This window comes from Bombina bombina, chromosome 4 (genome assembly GCF_027579735.1).
Source record: "Bombina bombina isolate aBomBom1 chromosome 4, aBomBom1.pri, whole genome shotgun sequence".
NCBI classification, from domain to species: Eukaryota; Metazoa; Chordata; class Amphibia; order Anura; family Bombinatoridae; genus Bombina; species Bombina bombina.
Genome location: NC_069502.1, coordinates 862,663,134 through 862,676,817, shown reverse-complemented (window position 1 = coordinate 862,676,817; position 13,684 = coordinate 862,663,134). Strand labels below are relative to the sequence as shown.

General features: G+C 43.1%; 1 protein-coding gene across 2 annotated transcripts in view; it reads left to right on the top strand.

Annotated features, from left to right (window-relative positions):
- The window catches only part of LOC128657331 (gastrula zinc finger protein XlCGF26.1-like), a 41,450-nt gene that overhangs the window by 24,300 nt on the left and 3,466 nt on the right, over positions 1-13,684 (top strand). The window lies entirely within an intron of this gene.

The window sequence follows — 13,684 nt, the reverse complement described above, 5'->3', positions numbered from 1 at the left end:
TCCATGGGTTCATCCATTACTTGTGGGATATTCTCCTTCCCAACAGGAAGCTGCAAGAGGACACCCACAGCAGAGCTGTCTATATAGCTCCTCCCCTAACTGCCACCCCCAGTCATTCTCTTGCAGCTCTCGACAAGAAAGGAAGTATCGAGAGATGTGGTGACTTAGTGTAGTTTTTACCTTCAATCAAAAGTTCGTTATTTTTAAACGGTACCGCCGTTGTACTGTTTTACTCTCAGGCAGAAATTGGAAGAAGAATTCTACCTGGAGGTTTGATGATCTTAGCGGTTTGTAACTAAGGTCCATTGCTGTTCTCACACATAACTGAAGAGTATGGAAAGAAAACTTCAGTTGGGGGGACGGTCTGCAGATTGCCTGCTTTGAGGTATGTTCAGTATATTTTTTTCTAGAGAGATAAGGTCTAGAAAATGCTGACAGTGCCTGGTATATTCGAGGTAAGCCTGATACAGTGATTTAACAGCAACTGGGATCATGCTTGCAAAAAAGGGTAATATTCATGTTAATACTCATATTACTTAGTGTAAAAACGTTTGCATGTTTTATAGTAAAAACGTTTTTTCTCTGAGGGTGATAAATCTTTATTTGGGGCCTAGTTTTCCACATGGCTTGTTAGATCACTCCTAGGAGTACTTTTTTTAAGGCCCTCTGACATTCAGTGCATGGTGGGAGGGGCATATTTTCGCGCACTTTATGCGCAGTTGATATTCAGACTGAGACATCCAGCTTCCCTAAAGGAGTCCTCTGGCATCTAGGACCACTATAGAGGGGTTTTTTTCCTGCAAAAATCGTGTTTAAGGACAGGTAGGAGCCACAGCAGAGCTGTGGCAGTGTGTTTGACTGTTTTTTAACGGTTTACAGTTTTTCTAATCCGTTTTGGGGCCTAAGGGGTTAATCATCCATTTGCAAGTGGGTGCAATGCTGCTTTAGTCTCTTATACACACTGTAAAAATTTCGTAGAGTTTACTACTTTTTATCACTGTTTTGCAGTTTATGTGGTAGTCTTTTTCTCTTAAAGGCACAGTACCGTTTTTGTTTAATTGCTTTTTCACATTTATTAAAGTGTTTTCCAAGCTTGCTGGTCTCATTACTAGTCTGTTAAACATGTCTGACATAGAGGAAACTCCTTGTTCATTATGTTTAGAAGCCATTGTGAAACCCCCTCTTAGAATGTGTGCTAAATGCACTGACCTTTCTATAAGTTATAAAGACCATATTATGGGTTTTAAGGATTTATCACCAGAGATTCCTCAGACTGACAAAAGGGAGGTTAAACCACCTAGCTCTCCCAATGTGTCAGAACCTATATCTCCCGCGCAAGTGACGCCAAGTACATCTGGCGCGTCCAATGCGTTTACCTTACAAGACATGGCGGCAGTTATGAATCATACCCTCACAGAGGTATTATCCAAACTGCCAGGGTTACAAGGAAAGCGAGACAGCTCTGGGGCTAGAACAAATACAGAGCTTTCTGACGCTTTAGTAGCTATGTCTGATATACCCTCACAATGTACAGAAGCTGAAGCAGGAGAGCTTCTATCTGTGGGTGACATTTCTGATTCAGGGAAGGCGTTACTTCAGTCTGACTCTGAAATGACAGCATTTAAATTTAAGCTTGAACACCTCCGCTTGTTGCTCAGGGAGGTTTTAGCAACTCTGGATGACTGTGACACTATTGTAGTCCCAGAGAAATTGTGTAAAATGGACAAATACTTTGCAGTGCCTGTTTACACTGATGTTTTTCCAATCCCTAAGAGGTTTTCAGAAATTATTACGAAGGAATGGGATAGACCAGGTGTACCGTTCTCTCCCCCTCCTGCGTTTAAAAAGATGTTTCCCATAGATACCGCTACATGGGACTCGTGGCAGACAGTCCCTAAGGTGGAGGGAGCAGTATCTACCCTAGCTAAGCGTACAACTATCCCCGTCGAGGACAGTTGTGCTTTCCTAGGTCCAATGGATAAAAAATTAGAGGGTTTCCTTAAGAAAATCTTTATACAACAAGGTTTTATTCTCCAGCCTCTTGCATGCATTGCCCCAGTCGCTGCTGCAGCGGCTTTCTGGTTCGAGTCTCTTGAAGAGGCTCTACAGGTGGAGACCCCGTTGGATGATATCCTTGACAGGCTTAAAGCTCTTAAGTTAGCCAATTCATTTATTTCTGACGCCGGTTTTCATTTAACTAAGCTAACGGCTAAGAATTCAGGTTTTGCCTATCAGGCGCATAGGGCGCTATGGCTTAAATCCTGGTCACCTGACGTTACTTCAAAGTATAAGCTTCTCAACATCCCCTTCAAAGGGCAGACCCTATTCAGGCCTGGACTGAAGGAGATCATTTCTGATATTACTGGAGGAAAAGGCCACGCCCTTCCCCAGGATAGGTCCAACAAATTAAGGACCAAACAGACTAATTTTCGTTCCTTTCGGAACTTCAAGAGTTGGCGCAGCTTCAACTTCCTCTACTGCAAAACAAGAAGGACATTTTTCCCAGTCCAAGCCAGTCTGGAGACCTAACTAGGCTTGGAGCAAGGGAAAGCAGGCCAAAAAAACTGCTGCTGCCTCTAAGACAGCATGAGGGAGTAGCCCCCGATCCGGGACCGGATCTAGTGGGGGGAGACTTTCTCTCTTCGCCCAGGCTTGGGCAAGAGACGTTCAGGATCCCTGGGCTCTGGAGATTGTTTCCCAGGGATATCTTCTGGATTTCAAAGCCTCATCTCCAAAAGGGAGATTTCATCTCTCACAATTATCTGCAAACCAGATAAAGAGAGAGGCATTCTTACGTTGTGTTCAAGACCTTCTGGTCATGGGAGTGATCCACCCAGTTCCAAGGGAGGAACAGGGGCAAGGATTCTATTCAAATCTGTTTATAGTTCCCAAAAAAGAGGGAACTTTCAGACCAATCTTGGATCTCAAGATCCTAAACAAATTTCTCAGGGTCCCATCCTTCAAGATATGACTACCGTGGACTTAAAGGATGCTTATCTCCACATTCCGATACACAGAGATCATCATTGGTTTCTCAGGTTTGCCTTCCTAGACAGGCATTACCAGTTTGTGGCTCTTTCCTTCGGGTTAGCCACGGCACCAATAATCTTTACGAAGGTTCTATGGTCCCTACTGGCGGTTCTATGGCCACGGGGCATAGCGGTGGCCCCTTACCTAGACGACATTCTGATACAGGCGTTGACTTTTCAAATCGCCAAGTCTCATACGGACATTGTTCTGGCCTTTCTGAGGTCTCACGGGTGGAAGGTGAACGAAGAAAAGAGTTCTCTCCTTCCTAGGAACTCTGATAGATTCAGTAGAAATTAAGATTTTTCTGAACAGAGGTCAGGTTGTCAAAGCTTCTAACTTCCTGCCGTGCTCTTTATTCCACTTCTCAGCCGTCAGTGGCCCAGTGTATGGAAGTAATCGGCTTAATGGTAGCGGCAATGGACATAGTTCCGTTTGCCCGCCTACATCTCAGACCACTGCAACTTTGCATGCTCAATCAGTGGAATGGGGATTACACAGATTTGTCCCCTCCGCTAAATCTGGATCAAGCGACCAGAGATTCTCTTCTCTGGTGGCTATCTTGGGTCCATCTGTCCAGGGGAATGAGCTTCCGCAGGCCAGAATGGACTATAGTGACGACAGATGCCAGACTTCTGGGCTGGGGCGCAGTCTGGAACTCCCTGAAGGCTCAGAGTTCGTGGACTCATGAGGAAGCCCTCCTTCCGATAAACATTCTGGAACTAAGAGTGATATTCAATGCTCTTCAGGCTAGGCCTCAGCTAGCTGCGGTCAGGTTCATCAGATTTCAGTCAGACAACATCACGACTGTAGCCTATATCAACCATCAGGGGGGTACAAAGAGCCCCCTGGCGATGTTGGAGGTTTCAAAGATAATTCTATGGGCAGAGGTTCACTCTTGCCATCTCTCAGCTATCCATATCCCAGGAGTAGAGAACTGGGAGGCGGATTTTTTAAGTCGGCAGACTTTTCATCCGGGGGAGTGGGAACTCCATCCGGAGGTATTTGCCCAGTTGATTCAACTATGGGGCAAACCAGAACTGGATCTCATGGCGTCTCGTCAGAACGCCAAGCTTCCTTGTTACGGGTACAGGTATCCCAAGGCAGTGCTGATAGATGCTCTTGCAGCGCCCTGGTCCTTCAGCCTGGCTTGTGTGTTTCCACAGTTTCCTCTGCTCCTTCGTCTGATTGCCAAGATCAAGCAGGAGAGAGCTTCTGTGATTTTGATAGCTCCTGCGTGGCCACGCAGGACTTGGTATGCAGATCTGGTGGACATGTCATCCTTTCCACCATGGACTCTGCCGCTGAGGCAGGACCTTCTACTTCAAGGTCCTTTCAAACATCCAAATCTGATTTCTCTGTGTCTGACTGCTTGGAGATTGAACGCTTGATCCTATCAAAGCGTGGTTTTTCCCAGTCGGTCATTGATACCTTAATTCAGGCTCGAAAGCCTGTCACCAGGAAAATCTATCATAAGATATGGTGTAAATATCTTCATTGGTGTGAATCCAAGGGTTACTCATGGAGTAAAGTCAGGATTCCTAGAATCTTATCCTTTCTCCAGGAAGGATTGGAGAAAGGTTTGTCTGCTAGTTCCTTAAAGGGACAGATTTCTGCTCTGTCTATTCTTTTGCACAAACGTCTGGCTGAGGTTCTAGACGTTCAGGCGTTTTGTCAGGCTTTAGTTAGAATTAAGCCTGTGTTTAAACCTGTTGCTCCGCCATGGAGTTTAAATTTAGTTCTTAAGGTTCTTCAAGGGGTTCCGTTTGAACCTCTGCATTCCATAGATATTAAACTTTTATCTTGGAAAGTTCTGTTTCTAGTAGCTATCTCCTCGGCTCGAAGAGTTTCTGAGTTATCTGCTTTACAGTGTGATTCCCCATATCTGATTTTCCATGCAGATAAGGTAGTTTTGCGTACCAAACCTGGGTTTCTTCCTAAGGTAGTATCTAATAAGGAGATTGTTGTTCCTTCATTATGTCCTAATCCTTCCTCAAAGAAGGAACGTCTTTTACACAATATTGATGTGGTTCGTGCTTTAAAGTTTTATTTACAAGCTACGAAGGATTTTCGTCAAACATCTGCTTTGTTGTCTACTCTGGACAGAGGAGAGGCCTAAAGGCTTCGGCAACTTCTCTTTCTTTTTGGCTAAGAAGTATAATACGCTTAGCTTATGAGACTGCTGGCCAGCAGCCTCCTGAAAGAATTACAGCTCATTCCACTAGAGCGGTAGCTTCCACATGGCTTTTAAAAATGAGGCCTCTGTTGAACAGATTTGTAAGGCGGCGACTTGCTCTTCGCTTCATACTTTTTCTAAATTCTACAAATTCGATACGTTTGCTTCTTTGGAGGCTATTTTTGGGAGAAAGGTCTTACAGGCAGTGGTGCCTTCCGTTTAAGTGCCTGCCTTGTCCCTCCCTTCATCCGTGTCCTAAAGCTTTGGTATTGGTATCCCACAAGTAATGAATGAACCCGTGGACTGGATACACCTTTACAAGAGAAAACAAAATTTATGCTTACCTGATTAATTTATTTCTCTTGTGGTGTATCCAGTCCACGGCCCGCCCTGTCATTTTAAGGCAGGTGTTTTTTATTTTTAAACTACAGTCACCACTGCACCCTATAGTTTCTCCTTTTTTCTTGCTTGTCTTCGGTCAAATGACTGGGGGTGGCAGTTAGGGGAGGAGCTATATAGACAGCTCTGCTGTGGGTGTCCTCTTGCAGCTTCCTGTTGGGAAGGAGAATATCCCACAAGTAATGGATGAACCCGTGGACTGGATACACCACAAGAGAAATAAATTTATCAGATAAGCATAAATTTTGTTTTTATTATTATTATCATAATTTATTTGTAGGGCACCAACAGATTCCGCAGCGCTATAAACATAGGTTGTATACAAGGTAACATTTATAGGGATCAAATGGGTAGAGGGCCCTGCCAAGAGTTGCACTACGTTTTATTACAAAGTTTTTTTTGTTTTTGTTTTTTTAAAGTTATCTTTTTATTGAAGCAAATGTTTAAACAAGTACATCAGCTGACATTGAAACAGGTAAAACAACATAGCGAAAACAGTTGTTCATACAAGTGCTGGGATTAAATAGCTTCCTCATTTAAATGTTCTGTTGGTGTGATTGTAGTAGTTTAGGGTGAGAAGAATTCAGTTTCCTTAAGAAGGTTAGTAGGTGTTTGAATATATGATCAGTTTTACCAGCCATGTCTTTTTTTTTTTTTTTTTTTTACTACAGAGTATTAAACAGTTTATATTGCAATTTCAAAATGTTTTATTTCTCTTGCAAGGTGTATCCAGTCCACGGATTCATCCTTGTGGGATATTCTCATTCCCTACAGGAAGTGGCAAAGAGAGCACACAGCAGAGCTGTCCATATAGCTCCCCCCTAGCTCCACCCCCCAGTCATTCTCTTTGCCGGCTCTGGCAGCAGGGCCTCTCTACGGGAGGGTAAAGTGAATGTGGTGTTAGATTTGTAGTTTTATATCTCCAATCAAAAGTTTGTTATTTTTAAATAGTATCGGTTTGTGCTATTTAGCATGTTGTAACTAAAATCCATTGCTGTTCCCACACAGGACTGAAGAGTACCAGAAAACTTCATTTGGGGGGAACAGTTTGCAGGCTTAACTGCATTAAGGTATATTTCAGTCATCTTTTTTTCTAGTCAAGACAAGATAATGCTAGAAGACTGACAAGAATCCCCATGTGGGAAGGGTAAGCCATGTTCTGAGACTCAGTATAGAACTGAAGGCTTATTTAAGAGGGCTCAATAGGCTGGTTGACACTGTTGCAGGGCAATCGATTATTTTATTCAGCAAAATACTCATTATAGACACTTTTTAAACACTTTTGGTGTGTTTATTTCGGAGTTTTTATTCCACATGGCATTATTTTAGTCACCTAAAATGGGGATTTTGAAGGCCTCACACCTGTGGAGTGGGAGGGGCCTAATTTTGCGCCTCAGTTGCGCAGTTAATCCTGACAGATTGCTCATGCTGCTTCACATGGAGGGTTCACAGACTGTTTGAGGACTTCCAGAGGCTTGACGTTCACAAACCTAATCCCTAAGGGCAGGTAGGGCCACGGCAGGCTGCTGTGGCAAGGTGCTGTAGTTTATTATCCGGTTGCAGACTTTAAACTGCTCCGGTTTGGGCATTTAAGGGTTAATCAGGCTGAAACTTGCTGTGCAATCATTTCAAAGCATTAGGCACATACTGTGAAAATTTTAAGTGATTTGGTTCATTTTTCACCGTTTTGTAAAATTGTGTGCGCTTTTTATTTCTTAAAGGCACAGTACCGTTCATTTCAAATTGTATTTTTTGTTAATTAAAGTGTTTTCCAAGCCTGCTTGTGTATATTACTAATCTGTTAAACATGTCTGACACTAAGGAAAAGCCTTGCTCTATGTGTTCAGAAGCCATGGTGGAACCCCCACTCAAAATGTGTCCCAAGTGCACTAATGTGTCTATACACTTCAAGGATCATATTGTGTCACTTAAAAATATAGCCCTAGATGATTCTTTGACTGAAGATAATGAGGATAGTCCGCCTAACTCTCCCCATGTGTCATCACCAGTTACGCCCACTCAAGCGATACCTAGTACCTCTAGTGCATTGGCACCTATTACATTGCAACAACTAGCGACAGTCATGGATAATTCCCTTGCGGCCTTTCTATCCAAACTGCCAGTTTTCCCTAAAAAGCGCGACAGCTCTGTTTTAAGAACAGATGAGGAGCAGTCAGAAGCTTTGGGAGGTTTATCTGATGTACCCTCACAACACTCTGAAGTAGGGGTGAGGGATGTGATGTCTGAAGGAGAAATTTCTGACTCAGGAAAGATTTCTCAGCGGGCAGAATCAGATTCACTAGCGTTTAAATTGGAACACCACCACGTATTGCTTATTGAGGTTTTATCAACTCTGGATGATTGTGACCCTATGGTGGTCCCAGAGAAATTGTGTCAAATTGACAAATATCTAGAAGTCCCTGTATACACTGGTGCGTTTCCGATCCCTAAGAGGGTGGCGGATATTGTGGTTAAAAAGGGTTTAAAGGGAAGCGCTAAAACAAAGCCAAAGGTACTCACTAACTTAAAATATATACAATTTATTATAACATATATATATATATATATATATATATATATATATATATATATATATATATATATATATATATATCTCTCACATAAAAGGGACGTCTCCCCAAATGACACTGTAAAAAAATTTTTTGGATATATAAAACAGGAGATCCTAATCATAAGAACCGCTATATGTAAAATTTATAAAATTATATTGCACACTAAATTAACAGCTCTAAAACAAATAATATTAAAATAAAATTCAGTTAGAGTCCATGAAATTGATGAATATAAATACCACCAAGCTGCCAAAGAAAGTTAATAAGGTAGATCTGCCGGTTAAATGTATTCTGAATACTCCACACTTCCTCAAGAGAGATAAATGACCAGCATATTAACAAAGGAATTAGGATTAAAGTTCTTGGCAATTTACTTTACCCACGATCTCCTGATCGTCTGCAGCTCACCTTCCCTGTTCAGTATCCCCCTCGAGTGGATCCGACTGGGGTTTCTCGGCGTCTGACGTCACTGAATAGATGTCCTCAGACCTCCCTAACAGGCCACATTTTTAGGATATCTGACCTGGAGCACAGATATAAGCGCAAAGCTCTGGCCGCTTCCCTTTGCCGGAACTCTATTCAGTGACGTCAGACGCCGAGAAACCCCAGTCGGATCCACTCGAGGGGGATACCGAACAGGGAAGGTGAGCTGCAGACGATCAGGAGATCGTGGGTAAAGTAAATTGCCAAGAACTTTAATCCTAATACCTTTGTTAATATGCTGGTCATTTATCTCTCTTGAGGAAGTGTGGAGTATTCAGAATACATTTAACCGGCAGATCTACCTTATTAACTTTCTTTGGCAGCTTGGTGGTATTTATATTCATCAATTTCATGGACTCTAACTGAATTTTATTTTAATATTATTTGTTTTAGAGCCGTTAACTTAGTGTGCAATATAATTTTATAAATTTTACATATAGCGGTTCTTATGATTAGGATCTCCTGTTTTATATATCCCCAAAAAAATTTTTACAGTGTCATTTGGGGAGACGTCCCTTTTATGTGATATATATATATATATATATATATATATATATATATATATATATATATATATATATATATATATATATATATATATATATATATATATATATATATGTTATAATAAATTGTATATATTTTAAGTGAGTGAGTACCTTTGGCTTTGTTTTAGCGCTTCCCTTTAAACCCTTTTTAACTATTTTAATTTTATTGTGTGACAATTATAGGGATATTGTCATTTAGGGGGAGTTTGGTATTCTCTTTTGTCTTAGCGCACCTTAGACCCAGTTTCAATTATATGGCGGATATTGTGGCTAGGGAGTGGGAGAGACCAGGTGTACCTTTTGTTTCCCCCCCCCTATCTTTTAAATGTTCCCCATAACTGATCCCAGGCGTGACGCGTGGCAGACGGTCCCTAAGGTAGAGGGGGCAGTTTCGACGCTAGCCAAGCGCACAACCATACCAATTGAAGACAGTTGTGCGGTCAAAGATCCTATGGATAAAAAATTAGAAGGTTTACTAAAGAAAATATTTGTTCAACAAGGTTTCCTTCTCCAACCTATTGCCTGCATTATTCCTGTAACTACTGCAGCGGCTTTTTGGTTTGAGGCACTGGAGGAGTCGCTCCAGAGGGAGACTTCATATGACGAAGTCATGGATAGAATTAATGCTCTAAAGCTGGCTAATTCATTTATCACAGATGCCGCTTTGCAATTAGCTAAGTTAGCGGCGAAAAATTCTGGTTTCGCCATTATGGCGCGCAGAGCTCTTTGGCTCAAGTCATGGTCGGCTGACGTGTCGTCCAAAACAAAATTGCTTAAATATCCCTTTCAAAGGAAAGACCCTTTTCGGGCCTGAGTTGAAAGAGATTATTTAGGATATCACCGGGGGAAAGGGGCCATGCTCTCCTGCAAGATAGGCCTTTTAAGGCTAAAAATAAGGCTAATTTTCGTTCCTTTCGCAACTTCAGGAGCGGCCCTGCTTCAACCTCTGCAACCGCAAAGCAAGAGGGTAACGCTTCACAGCCCAAGGCAACCTGGAAGCCTTTGCAGGGCTGGAACAAGGGTAAACAGGCCAAGAAGCCTGCAGCTGCTACTAAGACAGCATGAAGGGGTAGCCCCCGATCCGGGACCGGATCTGGTAGGGGGCAGACTCTCTCTCTTCGCTCAGGCTTGGGCAAGAGATGTTCCCGATCCCTGGGCATTAGAGATTGTTACTCAGGGATACCTTCTAGAATTCAAGGACTCCCCTCCAAGGGGAAGGTTCCACATTTCTTGTCTGTCTTCAGACCAGACAAAGAAAGAGGCGTTCTTACGCTGTGTAGAAGATCTACTCAAAATGGGAGTGATATATCCAGTTCCAATTACAGAACAAGGACTGGATTTTTACTCAAACCTGTTTGTGGTTCCCAAAAAGGAAGGAACTTTCAGACCAATCCTGGATCTAAAAATTCTAAACAAATTCCTCAGAGTTCCATCATTCAAGATGGAGACCATCCGGACAATTTTACCTATGATCCAGGAAGGTCAATATATGACTACCGTGGATCTAAAGGATGCGTACCTACATATTCCTATCCACAAAGATCATCATCAGTTCCTAAGGTTCGCCTTTCTGGACAAGCATTACCAGTTTGTGGCCCTTCCCTTCGGGTTGGCCACCGCTCCCAGAATTTTCACAAAAGTGCTAGGGTCCCTTCTGGCAGTATTAAGACCACAGGGCATTGCAGTAGCACCTTATTTGGACGACATCTTAATACAGGCGTCGTCTTTTCCCAGGGCCAAGGCTCATATGGAGATTGTTCTGGCCTTTATAAGGTCTCACGGGTGGAAGGTGAACATCGAAAAAAGTTCTCTGTCCCCGATCACAAGGGTTCCCTTCCTGGGAACATTAATAGACTCGGTAGAAATGAAAATATTTCTGACGGAGGTCAGAAAGTTAAAGCTTTTAACTACTTGCCGAGTTCTTCATTCCATTCCTCGGCCATCTGTAGCTCAGTGCATGGAGGTAATCGGCTTAATGGTAGCGGCAATGGACGTAGTCCCTTTTGCTCGAATACATCTCAGACCACTGCAACTGTGCATGCTCAAACAGTGGAATGGAGATTATGCAGATTTGTCTTCTCAGATACAACTGGACCAGAAAACCAGAGATTCTCTTCTCTGGTGGTTGTCTCAGGGAATATGCTTCCGCAGACCGGAGTGGATCATTGTAACGACCGACGCCAGTCTGTTAGGCTGGGGCGCGGTCTGGGACTCCCTGAAAGCTCAGGGCCTATGGTCACGGGAAGAGTCTCTTCTCCCGATAAACATTTTGGAACTGAGAGAGATATTCAACACGCTTCAGGCATGGCCTCAACTAGCGGAGGCCAAATTCATCAGATTTCAGTCGGACAACATCACGACTGTAGCATACATCAATCATCAGGGGGGAACAAAGAGCTCCTTGGCGATGAAGGAAGTAACCAAAATAATCAGGTGGGCGGAGGATCACTCCTGCCATCTATCTGCAATTCACATCCCAGGTGTAGACAACTGGGAGGCGGAATTTCTAAGTCGTCAGACTTTTCACCCGGGGGAGTGGGAACTCCACCTGGAGGTTTTTGCTCAGCTGACCCAGCTATGGGGCATTCCGGAATTGGATCTGATGGCGTCCCGTCAGAACTCCAAGCTTCCTCTCTACGGATCCAGGGCCAGGGACCCCAAGGCGGCATTGATAGATGCTCTAGTAGCGCCTTGGTCCTTCAATCTGGCTTATGTCTTTCCACCGTTTCCCCTTCTCCCTCGTCTGGTAGCCATAATCAAACAGGAGAAGGCTTCGGTAATTCTGATAGCGCCTGCGTGGCCACGCAGGACTTGGTATGCAGACCTAGTGGACATGTCATCTGTCCCACCCTGGACACTGCCAACGAGGCAGGATCTTCTAATACAGGGTCCATTCAAGCATCCAAACCTAGTTTCTCTACAGCTGACTGCTTGGAGATTGAACGCTTAATTCTATCTAAGCGTGGTTTCTCTGAATCAGTTATAGATACTCTGATCCAGGCTAGAAAGCCTGTCGCCAGGAAAATTTACCAGATATCTGCTCTGTCTATCCTTTTACACAAGTGTCTGGCAGAGGTACCAGACGTTCAAGCGTTTGCTCAGGCTTTAGTCAGAATCAAGCCTGTCTATAAACCTGTGGCTCCGCCATGGAGTCTAAATTTAGTTCTTTCGGTTCTTCAAGGGGTTCCGTTTGAACGTTTACATTCCATAGATATTAAGTTATTATCTTGGAAAGTTTTGTTTTTGGTAGCTATATCTTCTGCTCGAAGAGTTTCAGAATTGTCTGCTTTGCAGTGTAATTCACCCTATCTGGTGTTCCATGCAAATAAGGTTGTTTTGCGTACCAAACCTGGTTTTCTTCCTAAAGTTGTTTCTAATAAGAATATTAACCAGGAAATCATTGTTCCTTCCCTGTGTCCTAATCCAGCTTCAAAGAAGGAACGGCTATTACACAATCTTGATGTGGTTCGTGCTTTGAAATTCTATTTGCAAGCAACCAAGGATTTCAGACAAACATCATCCTTGTTTGTTGTCTATTCTGGTAAGAGGAGAGGTCAGAAAGCGACTGCTACCTCTCTTTCCTTTTGGCTGAAAAGCATCATCCGATTGGCTTATGAGACTGCTGGACAGCAGCCTCCTGAACGAATTACAGCTCATTCCACCAGAGCTGTGGCTTCTACATGGGCTTTCAAGAATGAGGCTTCTGTTGAACAGCTTTGTAAGGCAGCGACTTTGTCTTCACTGCATACTTTTGCCAAATTTTACAAATTCGATATTTTTGCTTCTTCGGAGGCTATTTTTGGGATACAGGTTTTGCAAGCAGTGGTGCCTTCCGTTTAGGTTACCTGTCTTGTTCCCTCCCTTCATCCGTGTCGTAAAGCTTTGGTATTGGTATCCCACAAGTAAGGATGAATTCGTGGACTGGATACACCTTGCAAGAGAAAACAGAATTTATGCTTACCTGATAAATTACTTTCTCTTGCTGTGTATCCAGTCCACGGCCCCCCCTGGCAGTTAAGTCAGGTTAATAATTTTTTTTTTTTTAAACTACAGTCACCACTGCACCCTATGGTTTCTCCTTTTCTCCTAACCTTCGGTCGAATGACTGGGGGGTGGAGCTGTGCTCTCTTTGCCACTTCCTGTAGGGAATGAGAATATCCCACAAGTAAGGATGAATCCGTGGACTGGATACACCGCAAGAGAAAGTAATTTATCAGGTAAGCATAAATTCTGTTTTCTTTTTAATCCAATGTTTTGCTTATTTACTTTCCTCATTGTCCTATGTAGAACAGGGAGATTGATCTCACATCAAGACTGTTTAAAGCTATGAGAATTTGGGTTCTGGTATAATTGCAGATGCTAAGCTCCCCCCCCCCACACACACACACATGCACCCCTTTAAAACCACAACTGAGCATGTCTCCATTTAGCAGCATATTTGCATGTTTAAAGTCAAATCTATTATCTAATGTAACCTT